This window comes from Pan troglodytes, chromosome 5 (genome assembly GCF_028858775.2).
Source record: "Pan troglodytes isolate AG18354 chromosome 5, NHGRI_mPanTro3-v2.0_pri, whole genome shotgun sequence".
Taxonomy (NCBI): Eukaryota; Metazoa; Chordata; class Mammalia; order Primates; family Hominidae; genus Pan; species Pan troglodytes.
In genome coordinates, this window is record NC_072403.2 from 81,085,370 (window position 1) to 81,099,242 (window position 13,873).

The following is a 13,873-nucleotide window of genomic DNA, read 5'->3' on the forward strand; positions in this document are numbered from 1 at the left end:
AGCAGGCCTTTCGTATTCATGAGTTCCACATCCATTGATTCAACCAACTGCAGATCAAAAATTAAACAAAAATAAAAATAAAAAAAGACAAACTCTAAAAACAATATAGTATGACTATTTACATAATCTTTACATTGTATTAGGTATTATAAGTAATCCAGAGATAATTTTTTTTTTTTTTGAGATGGAGTCTTGCGTCATTGCCCAGGCTAGAGTGCAGTGGCACAATCTTGGCTCACTGCAGCCTCCGCCTCCAAGGTTAAAGCGATTCTCCTGCCTCTGCCTCCTGAGTAGCTGGGATTACAGGCAAGCAACACCACACCTGGCTGCTTTTTGTATTTTCAGTAGAGATGGGGTTTCACCATCTTGGCCAGACTGGTCTAGAACTCCTGACATCAGGTGATCTGCCCACCTCAGCCTCCCAAAGTGCTGGGATTACAGGCGCGAGCCACTATGCCCGGCTGAGATAATTTAAAGTATATGAGAGGATGTGCACAGCTTATATGCAAATACTATGCTATTTTATATAAGAAACTTGAGCATCTTTGGATTTTGGTGCCCTTGGGTGAGTACTGGAACCAATCCCCTACAGATGCCGAGGAATGACTATACATATGTATATGTACAATATACATATGTATCACACATATGTACATGTACAATATACATATGTATCACACATATGTATATGTACAATATACATATGTATCACACATATGTATATGTGTATATGTATCATATATATATGTATGTATATATGTGTGTATATATCATATATACTCCACACAGAAATACTTTCTTTAATTTTTATGTATTTTTACAAATTAGTGGAAACTCAAGTTCTAAAAAAACTAAAATAAAGTTATAATTAGTAACCACAGTAGATGGTATAATTGCAATTTCTTTATATTCTCAGTAAATTAAGTGGGAAAAAGAAAATTTCATTTCAATTGATCATAAATATTTATAGAAAATGACTAAATATATTAACATATTATCTAAGTTCAGAAATTTATATCATTTGTTACAACATTTCCTGGCATAAAAGTGTGAGAAAAATAAACTTACATGAATGAGGCAATTAGTCAATTATTTTCCTTCTGGGAAGTTATTTATTCAAAGCCTTTTGGTGAGTGGCAATGGGCATAATTTTTATTTTTATGACTTCTCCTAATAATGTTTTTCAGTATCAGATAATTGAATGACTATTACTTTAAGTCTGATTTAGATAGATATTAATGATGTCACCTAAGTCAGCCTGGGTGGCTGAGTTTATACAGCATGGGGGCTCTCTTTCAAATGCATATTAATACAAAAATTTGCATTACCTAATTTCTTGTGTTCCCAAGGAATTACTAAGATGTAAGTCCTGCAGAGTTTTGGTGCCCAGGACAATGAATGGCCCAAAGAATGAGATTCTGGGAGGGCAAAATCGAGTATTCCAATAACATCTTAATATGGCTTTAGTAATTTTGTTTAAGCCACTACTCACTGAATACTCACCCTATCCCAGACATGTCCTAAGTCCTTCACGTTTAAGCCTTTCAACTTCCTTTAGGTAAGTACTATTATCACCATTTTACAGATAGAAAACCTGAGGCTTGGAAAAGTGATAGGATGGTGCAAGACAAGACAAAGATTTTTCTTTTCTTTCACTCCAAACTCTTGAAAATTATACAAATCTTTTGAGAAGTGTCTGTTCATATCCTTCACCCACTTTTTAATGGGATTGTTTGTTTTTTTTCTTGTAAATTTGTTTAAGTTCCTTGTAGATTCTGGATGTTAGTCCTTTGTCAGAGGGATAGATTGCAAAAATTTTCTCCCATTCTATAGGCTGCCTGTTCACTCTGATGATAGTTTCTTTTGCTGTGCAGAAGCCCTTTAGATTAATTAGATCCTATTTGTCAATTTTGGCTTTTGTTGCCATTGGTTTTGGTGTTTTAGTCATGAAAGTCTTTGCCCATGCCTATGTCCTGATTGGTATTGCCTAGGCTTTCTTCTAGGGTTTTTATGGTTTTAGGTCTTATGTTTAAGTCTTTAATCAACCTTGAGTTGATTTTTGTATAAGTTGTAAGGAAGGGGTCCAGTTTCAGTTTTATGCATATGACTAGCCAGTTTTCCCAACACCATTTATTAAATCGGGAATCCTTTCCCCATTGCTTCTTTTTGTCAGGTTTGTCAAAGATCAGAAATTTACGCAGCCAACAAACATATGAAAAAATGCTCATCATCACTGGTCATTAGAGAAATGCAAATCAAAACCACAATGAGATACCATCTCACACCAGTTAGAATGGCGATCATTAAAAAGTCAAGAAACAACAGATGCTGGAGAGGATGTGGAGAAATAGGAACGCTTTTACACTGTTGGTGGGAGTGTAAATTAGTTCAACCATTGTGGAGGACAGTGTGGCGATTCCTCAGGGATCTAGAACCAGAAATACCATTTGACCCAGCAATCCCATTACTGGGTATATACCCAAAGGTTTATAAATCATTCTACTATAAAGACACATGCACATGTATGTTTATTGCAACACTATTCCCAATAGCAAAGACTTGGAACCAACCCAAATTCCCATCAATGACAGACTGGACAAAGAAAATGTGGCACATATATACCATGGAATACTATGCAGCCATAGAAAAGGATGAGTTCATGTCCTTTGCAGGTACGTGGATGAAGCTGGAAACCATCATTCTCAGCAAACTAAAACAAGAACAGAAAAACAAACACCGCATGTTCTCACTCATAAGTGGGAGTTGAACAATGAGAACACATAGACACAGGGAGGGGAACAGCACACCCTGGGGCCAGACTTGGGGGTCTAGCATTAGGAAAAATACCTAATGTAGATGACAGGTTGATGGGTGCAGCAAACCACCACGGCACGTGTATAACTATGTAACAAACCTGCATGTTCTGCACATATATCCCAGAACTTAAAGCATAATAAAAATAAATTAAATAAAGAAAGAAATAAATAAAATTGGCAAACAATAAATGTTTGTTAAATTAAAATGGATCATATACAGCCTTTGTGGCAGCCATGGAGATGTGCCACTTAAATTAACATGTTTCAAAGAATGCAGTTAGCTGATGGCTTCCCCATTTGGCATCCACTGCTATATTTAAGCCATGCTTATGCTCTCCCAAGATGGTTCCTAGCCAAGGATTGAGCATGGCTGGCATATGAGTTAAAATAAAATAAAATAAAAAAGAAAATTATACAAATGTTGCTTACATCTAGGTAAAAGTGGGTGTATCAGTCTGGGTTCTAGAGAGAGAGAGAAAGACAAAAGCATTTTGAGGAATTGGTTTGCACAATTATGGAGGCTGGAAAGTCTGAATTTGTAGAGTAGGCTATCGGGCAGGGCATTCAGGTAAGAGTTGAAGTTGCAGTCTTGAGTTCAAAATTTTTAGGGAAGACCAGCAGACTGGTACCTCTGATAGGATTTCTATGTTACAGTTGTCAGGCAGAATTCCTTCTTCACCAGGAAACCTCAGCTTTTGTTCTTAAGGCCTTCAACTGGTTAGATGAGGCCCATCCACATTTTAGAGGGCAAATTGCCTTACTTAAAGTCAACCGCCTATAAATGTTAACCACATCTCCAAAACTCCTATACTACTGTTTGACCAAACAACTGAGCATCATAACCTAGCCAAGCCAATACATAAAATTAACCCTCTCAGCATGTTTCTAAACACTGCGCCCACACACACCTGTTTTCACCCCTAACCCTTTTTTAATGCAAAAACTCAGAACTAATACTAAATTAAACTGGATTTAGGTTTTCTCACAATTTGGATACAGCTATGAGGAGATTGGACATGAAAGTTATTTTTCAGGATACAGCTGGGATTTAAAGTTGTGCGAAATAAAATTTTCTTTGATAATATACATGTAAGCTAGGAGGGATCAGGAAAAATAAGGATTACAGAGGCATATTTTCACTGATTGCAGTAAAAACTGAAGGCAATTTCTTGCTCCAGGTAGTATTAAGAAGGTGGAGTTTCTGAAAGATACAATATTAACAACAGCTTTGCCTTCTTTAAAGTTAACAGTGCTAGGGTAAGAAGAAAGTATATGATTTTCAGAATAAAACTTTTATTAGCAAACCCATTATCCTTGGGCAGGTGGCTCATTGCCTGAGGCAGAGCTTTGTGAAGGCACATTATGAAAGTGGGCATGCAGGGCTTACTAATGTGCCTGGCTGATATGCATGCTTCATTAGTGCCTGCCAAGGGGGACTCAGCACTGCAAGACTGGTTCTTGGCTGGTGGGCCTCTGTGCAGCCAGCTTCCTAGATACCCCTTTCTTCCAGCTAAGCCCTGCTTACTTCAGAAGTTAAAGCCCTGAAGATACTTCCTCTAGTTCCAACTATTATTTTTTTGTCTTATTACAAAAGTAATATATATAACTTGAATAAAAATTGGGAAAAAAGATAGACAAAAAAGTATCTGTACTGCCACAATCCGTGTTGATGTATATTTTTACAATCTTAAATTTAGAATAGATGTTAATGTGGATCTGGCTGTGGATACAGATATAATATAGTTACAAAAATGCTTTCTATAGTGCTTTATGCCCTGCTTTTTTATTTATTATGTCATTAATATAGTTGCTTGTCAATAGAAGTTCTACAAGTTTTGTTAGGACTACATTACTTTCTGTTATATTGACATTCTCAACAGTAGATGGATTAAAATGTATAATCCACTGATAAAGTTTAGGTATGTTATTCCACTAGAACACAGATTTCTGAGATTTTTGTGGCTCTCAGGCTATCAGGCATACATTAATATTTCTTTGTCTTTAAGCAGAAGGAACAGAAAAAGATACTCTAATACATTCTAAATCACTATCCTCTAATAAGTAATATCAGAGCCATATTATAGTAAGCCAAATTCTTGGAGGCAATAGGTAACACTTAGGAGTAAACAGGAGTTTAAAATGTAATTACCTCAACAAGTTTGGAAATATGAGGGATTAATCAAGGATAGTTTGTTTTTAAATTTTTCATTATTTTGAGCTTTAAGGCACCAGGCTCTAAACCCAAGACAAATTTTCAGTGCCTTCTAACTATTGTCTTATATTCCTGTGTCTGAGTGTGATACGTTTTATTGAATTAGATTAAAATTAAGTTTTGGAGCTTATTACACAGTGGTCTCCAAAGAACACACTTTTTCTTCACTACTGCCTTTTTACAGATTGCTAATATCCACAATGTAAAGCTGTACCACATTATTTCTGGAATGACTATATTAAAACGTGAAGATAGTAGCACTGTCTGATTGCAGCATTCAAGTTTTTCTCCCCTGTTTTTCTGCCTCTTCTACCAATATATGAATTTTCCAAAATCACAAAGATAACAGCATAATTAACACTTTAGACTCAAGTCCATGTTATATAATAAAAGCTGCTCTAGAAATAGTCATGAGCTTCTGGAGTCTAGGTATGGCCCTATTATCAATCAAATTGAGAAAGTAACCGGTTCCCAGTTTCATCACTTGGAAAATGAGGTGGTCGAACTAAAGGATCATTGAAATTCTTCCAAATATAGTATAATTCTGGTGTATTAATTCTTCTTGGAGCCCAGAGGCCTCTTCTAACTTATGCATTGATGATTGAGTACCAGTCCTGGTATTTTGTTGTGGTCAGTGTCAAAATGCCAAAAAACAATCCAGTCTAGCAAGTTTAATATATAGTATAAATAACACAAAACTTGGCCAGCCACTTGAGGAACTGATATTCCTTTTAGAATCAAGAAGATGCCTACAAGAGATAAAGTCTCAGGCTACCAGAGTAAAGGCCCAGGTACACCAGACAATATGGATGTCTGTCACCCATCTTCTCTCCTCCTTTACCTCAATTCTAAATTCAGGCTTCAAGTAAGTGTATATGATTGGTGAAGCCTAAATTGCATTTAGAATCTTACTTCCAAGGGTCTCTGGGACATATCACATTTTATATTTTCAGTCTCTGTAGTAGAGGGTGTCACACTAGATAGAGGTTAGATTCGATGTTAAGGGAGTCAGATCACAGTCCCAGATGTTCTCAATATCAGGTTAGTACAAGAAACATAAAAAGAAGCCACTGCTTTACAGAAAAAAATATAAGAGCCTCCATGTCATAGTAAATATAGAGTCTTACTTTAAATGAGTTTACCCTATAAAGTTTTGAAAGTAATTTTTAATAATAAATAACCAAATTTATATTTTATCTATCTATAGCAAAATTACTCTTTGGTAACAATATTCTAAATTTTTCCTCTTATAATGAAGAGTATATGATAAATATGCTGTAAAAGAATACAACATGAATTAAGCTGCAATTTTCTTCATATTTTATTTCACTCAAAAAGAATTAGAGCTGCTATTATAATGGTGCTTTACATTACAGATTTCTCAAAGCTGACATTTGTTATTAGTAGCATTTCGAGTCCACCAATCCTCCAGTTTTTCACTGTCATGGAAAACCTCTGATTTACATAGAAGTCAGAAACTATTGACAATTGTAGTTATGTCTAACTGAGCTAAAGTTATTTCAGGGAGAGTATTGATGAATGGCGGATTCTAACATCAGTTCATTAGCATGGAATTTATCAGCCAATGATAAAATGTTAGATGAAGAGAATAAATTATTCATTCATTCAGCAAATATTTCCTTCTGCCTACTATGTGCAAGGCACATAGTAGGAGTTTGGAATACATCAGTAAGCATAACAAAGATCCCTGTTCTCTTGGAGTATATATTCTAATATGGGTAGATATATAATAAAAACCATAATAAATAAGCAGATTATATTATACAAGGTAATATGTGCTTTGAAAAAATAAAAAGTAGAGCGAGGTGATGTGTTAGGAATTGTGGTGGGATATGGTCAGCATAACACTCACTGAGATGGGTGATTTCAGCAAAGACTTTAAGGAAATAAGAACTTTTGTTTTTGTGTGTGTGTGTAATCACTTGAGGAAGAGCATTCCAGGAAGAAGGAAGAACTCTCCATTAAATTGGAGAGTGCCAGGCTTACACAAAGAAGAACAAGGAGACCTGTATGGCTGGAGTGCAATGAGCAGGGAAGACTTATCAGGAGCGGAGCATGGAGAGCTCAGAGAGCCACATCACATAGGGCTTTTAGGCTATTACAAAAACTTGGAAATGGGCTCTGAAAAAGTGAAAAGTCATTTCAGGGTTTTGAGCAGAGAAATGAGATAAACTTACATTTTAAGAGAATTTCACAATAACTACTGTGTTGGCAATGGGTTATTTAGAAGCAGAGGCCAGACAGGAGTCTATTTCAGTGAGCCAGATGAGAGATGATGCCATCTCTATCAGGATGGTAGCAGTAGGGATGGTGAAAAATGGTCAGATTCCAAAGATCATTTGAAAAATTCGATTTAGAATGTATGGAAATAGGGGATTCATGAATAAGTTCAAAAACTGTGGCCTGGGCTACTGGCAGAATGATGTTGCCATTAAGTAAAATGGAAGAAATTACAAATGGATCAGGTTTGTGGGGTAGGAATGGGAGTTCTGCATCGCTTCTTTAAAGTCTGGAGGTTATGAATTTGTGTACTGCATTGCTTATTGAAATGTGGTCCCTGAATCAGCAGCATGAGCATCACGTGGCAACTTGTTAGAAATGCATACTTTGGGTCCCATTCTAAATCTATTCAATAAGGAGCTCTGGCCATGGGGCCCAGAAATCTGTGCTTTAACCAGCCTTCTGGGTGATTCTGGTACACACTCAAGTTTGAGAAACACTGTATATCATCTCCAAGGTATAAGGACCAGGGACTACTTTTCCAGAATGGGAACATCATGTGTTTGGAGATAGAAGACTAACTTGGGTCAAGATGGTTTCTCTATCTGAGCCTTAATTTTTATGTCTTTAAAGAGTGAACGGTAGTGGTACTGATGTCAATAATTGGCTTGAGAAGCCAAATCAAACAATGCATGTTAATAGCCTTGTGCAAATTAAGCACCCTCTAAGTACTAGAGAGGGGAGATGGTAGCCTGGAGATGGGGATGGTGCAACACAGTTTACCTCTTTTTTTTGCTAAAATTATCTTGCTTTCAAAAAGAAATAATAATTACATGGAAAATCAGAGTTTCATTGAAGTTTTCCTCAAGCTTTAAAACATAGCTAATAAAGATGACTATCATAAAGCAGATTGATGGTACTATGTGTGTGACACAGTAGAAGGAGTGGCTATTTGAATTTAATAATTATTTACCTCACTTGCATGTAAAAAGAAAAGAGAAACATGTATTTTTACTACAAAATAGAAAACTGTTTCGATATGAATTTGTTTCTCCAAGTTTATGCAGTTATCTTTTTTTTTTTTTTTTTTTTTTTTAGTATTTATTGATCATTCTTGGGTGTTTCTCAGAGAGGGGGATGTGGCAGGGTCATAGGATAATAGTGGAGAGAAGGTCAGCAGATAAACAGGTGAACAAAAGTCTCTGGTTTTCCTAGGCAGAGGTCCCTGCGGCCTTCCGCAGTGTTTGTGTCCCTGGGTACTTGAGATTAGGGAGTGGTGATGACTCTTAAGGAGCATGCTGTCTTCAAGCATCTGTTTAACAAAGCACATCTTGCACCGCCCTTAATCCATTTAACCCTGAGTTGACACAGCACATGTTTCAGAGAGCACGGGGTTGGGGGTAAGGTTATAGATTAACGGCATCCCAAAGCAGAAGGTTTTTTCTTAGTACAGAACAAAATGGAGTCTCCTATGTCAACTTCTTTCTACACAGACACAGTAACAATCTGATCTGTCTTTCTTTTCCCCATATTTCCCCCTTCTCTTTTCGACAAAACTGCCATCGTCATCATGGCCCGTTCTCGATGGTCGCTGTCTCTTCGGAGCTGTTGGGTACACTTCCCAGACGGGGCGGCCTGGCAGAGGCACACCTCACTTCCCAGATGGGGCAGCGGGACAGAGGCGCTCCTCACTTCCCAGACGGGGCAGCCAGGCCGAGGCGCTCCTCACCTCCCAGATGGGGTGGCGGCCGGACAGAGGCGCACCTCACATCCCAGATGATGGGCAGCCGGGCAGAGGTGTTCCTCACCTCCCAGACGGGGTGGCGGCCAGGCAGAGGTGCTCCTCACTTCCCAGACAGGGCAGCCAGGCAGAAGCGCTCCTCTCATCCCAGACTGGGTGGCTGGGCAGAGGCGCTCCTCACATCCCAGACGATGGGCGGCCAGGCAGAGACGCTTCTCACTTCCCAGACAGGGTGGCGGCCAGGCAGAGGCGCTCCTCACTTCCCAGACAGGGCAGCCGGGCAGAGGGGCTCCCCACAACCCATACGATGGGCGGCCAGGCAGAGACACTCCCCACTTCCCAGACGGGGTGGTGGCCGGGCAGAGGCTGTAATTTTAGCACTTTGGGAGGCCAAGGCAGGTGGCTGGAAGGTGGAGGTTGTGGCGAGCCGAGATCACGCCACTACACTCCAGCCTGGGCAACAGTGAGCATTGAGTGGGCGAGACTCCGTCTGCAATCCCAGCACCCCAGGAGGCTGAGGCGGGCAGACCACTCGAGGTCAGGAGCCGGAGACCAGCCCGGTCAACAGGGCGAAACCCCGTCTCCTCCAAAAATACAAAAACCAGTCAGGCGTGGTGGCGTGTGCCTGTAATCCCAGGCACTCAGCAGGCTGAGGCAGGAGAACCACGGGAGCCCTGGGCAGGGAGGCTGCAGCCAGCCAAGACCACGGCAGTACAGTCCAGCCTCAGCAACTGAGGGAGACCAAAGAAAGAAAGATGAGGGAGAGGGAGAGGGGGAGGGGGAGGGGGAGGGGGAGAGGGAGAGGGAGAGGTGCAGTTATCTTTTTACAACTGTTTAAATTTTGTTTGCAGTCTCTAGGCTTGTTTCTCTTCACAAAGTAGGAATGGGATCTCTGAGTTTTATAGAAGTCTGCAGATAAGTTAAAAATAAAGTTAGATGCAACCTTTGAGTCATTTCTCCAGGAAAACTGATTAATCTTTCATTTTGTTGCAAGAAAGGATATTCAAGCTATTTGCTAAGACCAAGTCTATTTTTTCAGCAAAAATATATATTTTTGCTAAAACATGACCAAGAGGAGGCTTCAAACATATAAAATCAATATGGCAGAACAAAGCTGGTTTCAAACATACATACATACATACATACAACTTATTCTGTGACCTTGAGCTAGTTACTTCATCTCAGTGTCTATGTGATTCTTCATCTAGAAAACAAGGATAATAATAATACTTATCTATCTATATAGATATATGTATGTATATATATGTGTGTATATATATATATATATACACATATGTGTGTGTGTGTGTGTGTGTGTGTGTGTGTGTATGTGTGTTTGAAGCCAGCTTGGTTCGGCCATATTTATTTTCAGACATAAGTATCACCTAATAGTTAGCCATGTTGATTTTCATTATTATAGGTTTCTAATTGAGAAGCTATTATGGTCTACATATAAAGGGATAAATTTGCACAATATGGGTTAACACAACTGAACTGCAAAATTACAAATTAACTACCATTTTGTATTTTTATGCATTCATTAGGGAATTAATGTAATATAGGTGACTAAATATTAGAGTTAGAAACAGTAAAATAGAGTTTTCTTCATGTAAGTACAAATTAAGTCAAATCTCACCTGCCTTACAAGTTCAAGGGCAAGAACTTTTACCTCCTGCCTCTGAAATTTTCTGAAAATATTCTTGCAGATTGTTCAACATTTATTCAGCAAATATATACTGAGATTCTATGTCCCTGGCACCATTGTGGATTCTGGGACTACAACAGTGAACTAAACAAGCAAGCATCTTCACTCTCCTATAAATTATATTCCAGTGGATGGAGATAGATAATAAAAGCTGCATCTGCCATATAATAAATGCTATATAGAAAGATAAAGCAGGAGAGAAACATATCAATAATGGGGTGATAAGAATAAGGCAATTTTATATACAGCACCTAGGGGAAAAATTACTGAGAAAGTGACATTTGAGAGTAGACTTCATGGGAGTAGGGGAGCGAGTCATATATGGAGAAGAGAGTTATTCAAATACTTACTGCAAAGGCCAAGTTAGAACATATCTGGCCTTCTACAGGAGGAGTAGGGTGGTCAATGTGACCACAGAAGAGTGATAGAAATTTAAGAGATGAGGACAGTAAGATGAAAAACATACAGAGCATTATGGACCTTTATAAGGACTTAATTACTTGGAGTAAAGAACCAGTGGAAAGTTTTGGAAAGGGGACTTACATAATTTGGCTTCTTTACAAATATCTCTTCCTTACATTTTCACTTAATTAATACCTTACCTGAAAATACACTTGTAGGTTGAAATTATCCTTCCTATAAACATTAGAGGCATCATTGACCCCAACCATGCAACATTGCATGACTCTGAATTTTTTTTTGTAGGTGACATTTTTAACTCTCTGTAATTTTTGACATATCTTTATCTTTATATTTTACAAAGATTTGTTGTCCAAATGAATGTCTTTTTTCCAAAACACCTCTTCATGTAGCTGAAGATTCTGATCTTTTTGTGTCCCATTGAAAATGCCATTATTTGTTTATTTCTCTTTTTATTTATTCTTTATTATCTCATAATTTTTAACACTTCTGTTACATGAATTGATGGGATTTCTCTATTTCCCATGCCTCTTAATTTTTAATTTTATAATTTCTACATATTTATCTTTTTCTGCACTACAGACTGTCTGAGTTAGAATTCTGTAGCGGCCAACTTAATTTGCTCTGTGACCTTGAGCTAGTTACTTCATCTCAGTGTGTATGTGATTCTTCGTCTAGAAAACAAGGATAACATTAATACCTACATTAGAAGAGTGTTGTCGGGTTTACATACTTTATAGAGACTGACAAATTAATGTAGGCTATCTTTCAGATCACTAATTCAGTATTCAGTCTTCTTCAGTCTATTATTGAGCAGATCTTTTGAATTTCTAAAAAGTTAAGACAATTATAATTTCAATTTCCAAGGATATTTTCTACTTTTTGATTTATTCTTTCTATATAGCATGCTATTCCTTTTTTCCATATATGCAATATGCTATCAAATATCATGAGGAAAACAATTAGAAAAATGTGAAGTTCTTTTCTTCACCAAATTAATTTTTTTTCTGTTTCCTCCAGAGTCTGCCATTCTATTTCTATTTCCTGGTATTTTCAGTTTTGCCGTTTTTTTTTTTTTTCTTTAAATGCCTTAAGATGCTCAGTTGTCAGTCCATATTTATGGATGAAGAATGTAGCTTCTTAACATATAGATGGCTGGCTCTGGGGGAATCTTATGTATGGTGGAAGTCTTTTTCTCCTGATATCATCCTTTTGGGTGGGAAGAATCACTGCAGGGTCTACATCACCAGGCAGAGGTGTTGACAAGCAGGCTTCCTCTTAGGGTCCACGGGCAAGGGACAGGCAGGCAGACCAGCCAATTGCCAACCTAACATCCGTTTTGGACAGTGTTACCTTTCCCTGTTTGTGTAATCCTTTTATATCATTTGCAGAAGTCCAGAATTCCCTTAGCCTCTATTCCTCTTCTTACTTCAGCTCCTAAGCACGTACAAGGAGCCCTCCCCAGACAGATCAGTGCTTCTCTGGGAGATTTCTCGGGCTTTAACTCAATTGCTTTGTGTACAACTGCTATAGTCGGAATGTTTTTGTCCCTCACATTCATATGTTGAAATCTCACCCCTCAAGCTGAGAGTATGAGGAGGTGGGGACTTTGGGAGGGTTAAGACCTCACGATTGTGATTAGTGCCTTTATAAAAGAGACACCACAGAGATCCCTTGCCCCTTCTGCCATGTGAAGACATGGCTGGAAGGGACTGTCTATGAACAGCCCTTCCACGTGGAAGCAGGCCTCCACAAGACGCTGAATCTGCTGTCACCTTGATCTTGAACTTCCCAGGCTTTAGAACTCTGAGAAATAAATTTATGTTGTTTATAAGCTACTCACACTATAGTATTTTATTATAGTGGCCCAAACAGGCAAAGCCAATATCTAAAGTAAAGGGGAGATCTGACTAACCCAATCCATCCTTTATTTAATTTATTTAATGAATTTGAAAGTTCTGTAATGCTTTTTTAAAAACAACATTGCTTACCTCCCACTTTGAAGGCAATTTGTTCTGTTCTGGTATCTCTTTCAGCCATTTCCATCCATATCCATGTTCTCGAGATTTGAACTTGGCCCTTGGTTCCCATTCTTAAGAATATGTTGTATGCCATTTCAGTGAATTGAGGAAGCAGTAATGGGATGAAGAATCTTGTGTTTTGTCCAACATTTGGGTCAAAGTCAAATCCATGACTTTTAATTTGTACTTCCTGTGCTTTTCACCCCAGATACTGTTTCTGAATATGCACTAAGTATATTTCTGAATATGGACTAGTTACAAATAAAACCTAACATAATAATTTGTAATATAGGATGGTACATAATATCAAGAAATTCCCTTCCTTCTTGTATTAGAGTTCCCCAGAGAAACAGAACTAATAGGAAATGATTGATAGATAGATAAATAGATACATACATACATACATACATACATACAGACATATGAGAGGAGATTTGTTAGGGGAATTGGCTCACACAATAGTGGAGAGGTCTCACAACAGGCCATCTACAAGCTAGAGAACCAGGAACGTCGGTAGAGTGGCTCAGTCCAAGCCCAACGGCCTCAGAACTGCGGAAGCCAGTGCTGTCGTTCTCAGGCCAAAGGTCTATGAACCTGGCAGGCTGCTGTGCAAGTCCTGGAGTTAAAAAGTAGGAGAAACTCAAGTTCTGATATCTGAGGGCAAGAGAAGAGGGGTGTCCCATCTTTAGAAGAGAGAGAGAGAATTCACCTTTTCTG

General features: G+C 38.3%; 1 protein-coding gene across 5 annotated transcripts in view; it reads left to right on the plus strand.

Moving 5' to 3' along the window:
* ADGRB3 (adhesion G protein-coupled receptor B3) overlaps positions 1-13,873 on the plus strand; it is a 753,008-nt gene that overhangs the window by 477,011 nt on the left and 262,124 nt on the right. The window lies entirely within an intron of this gene.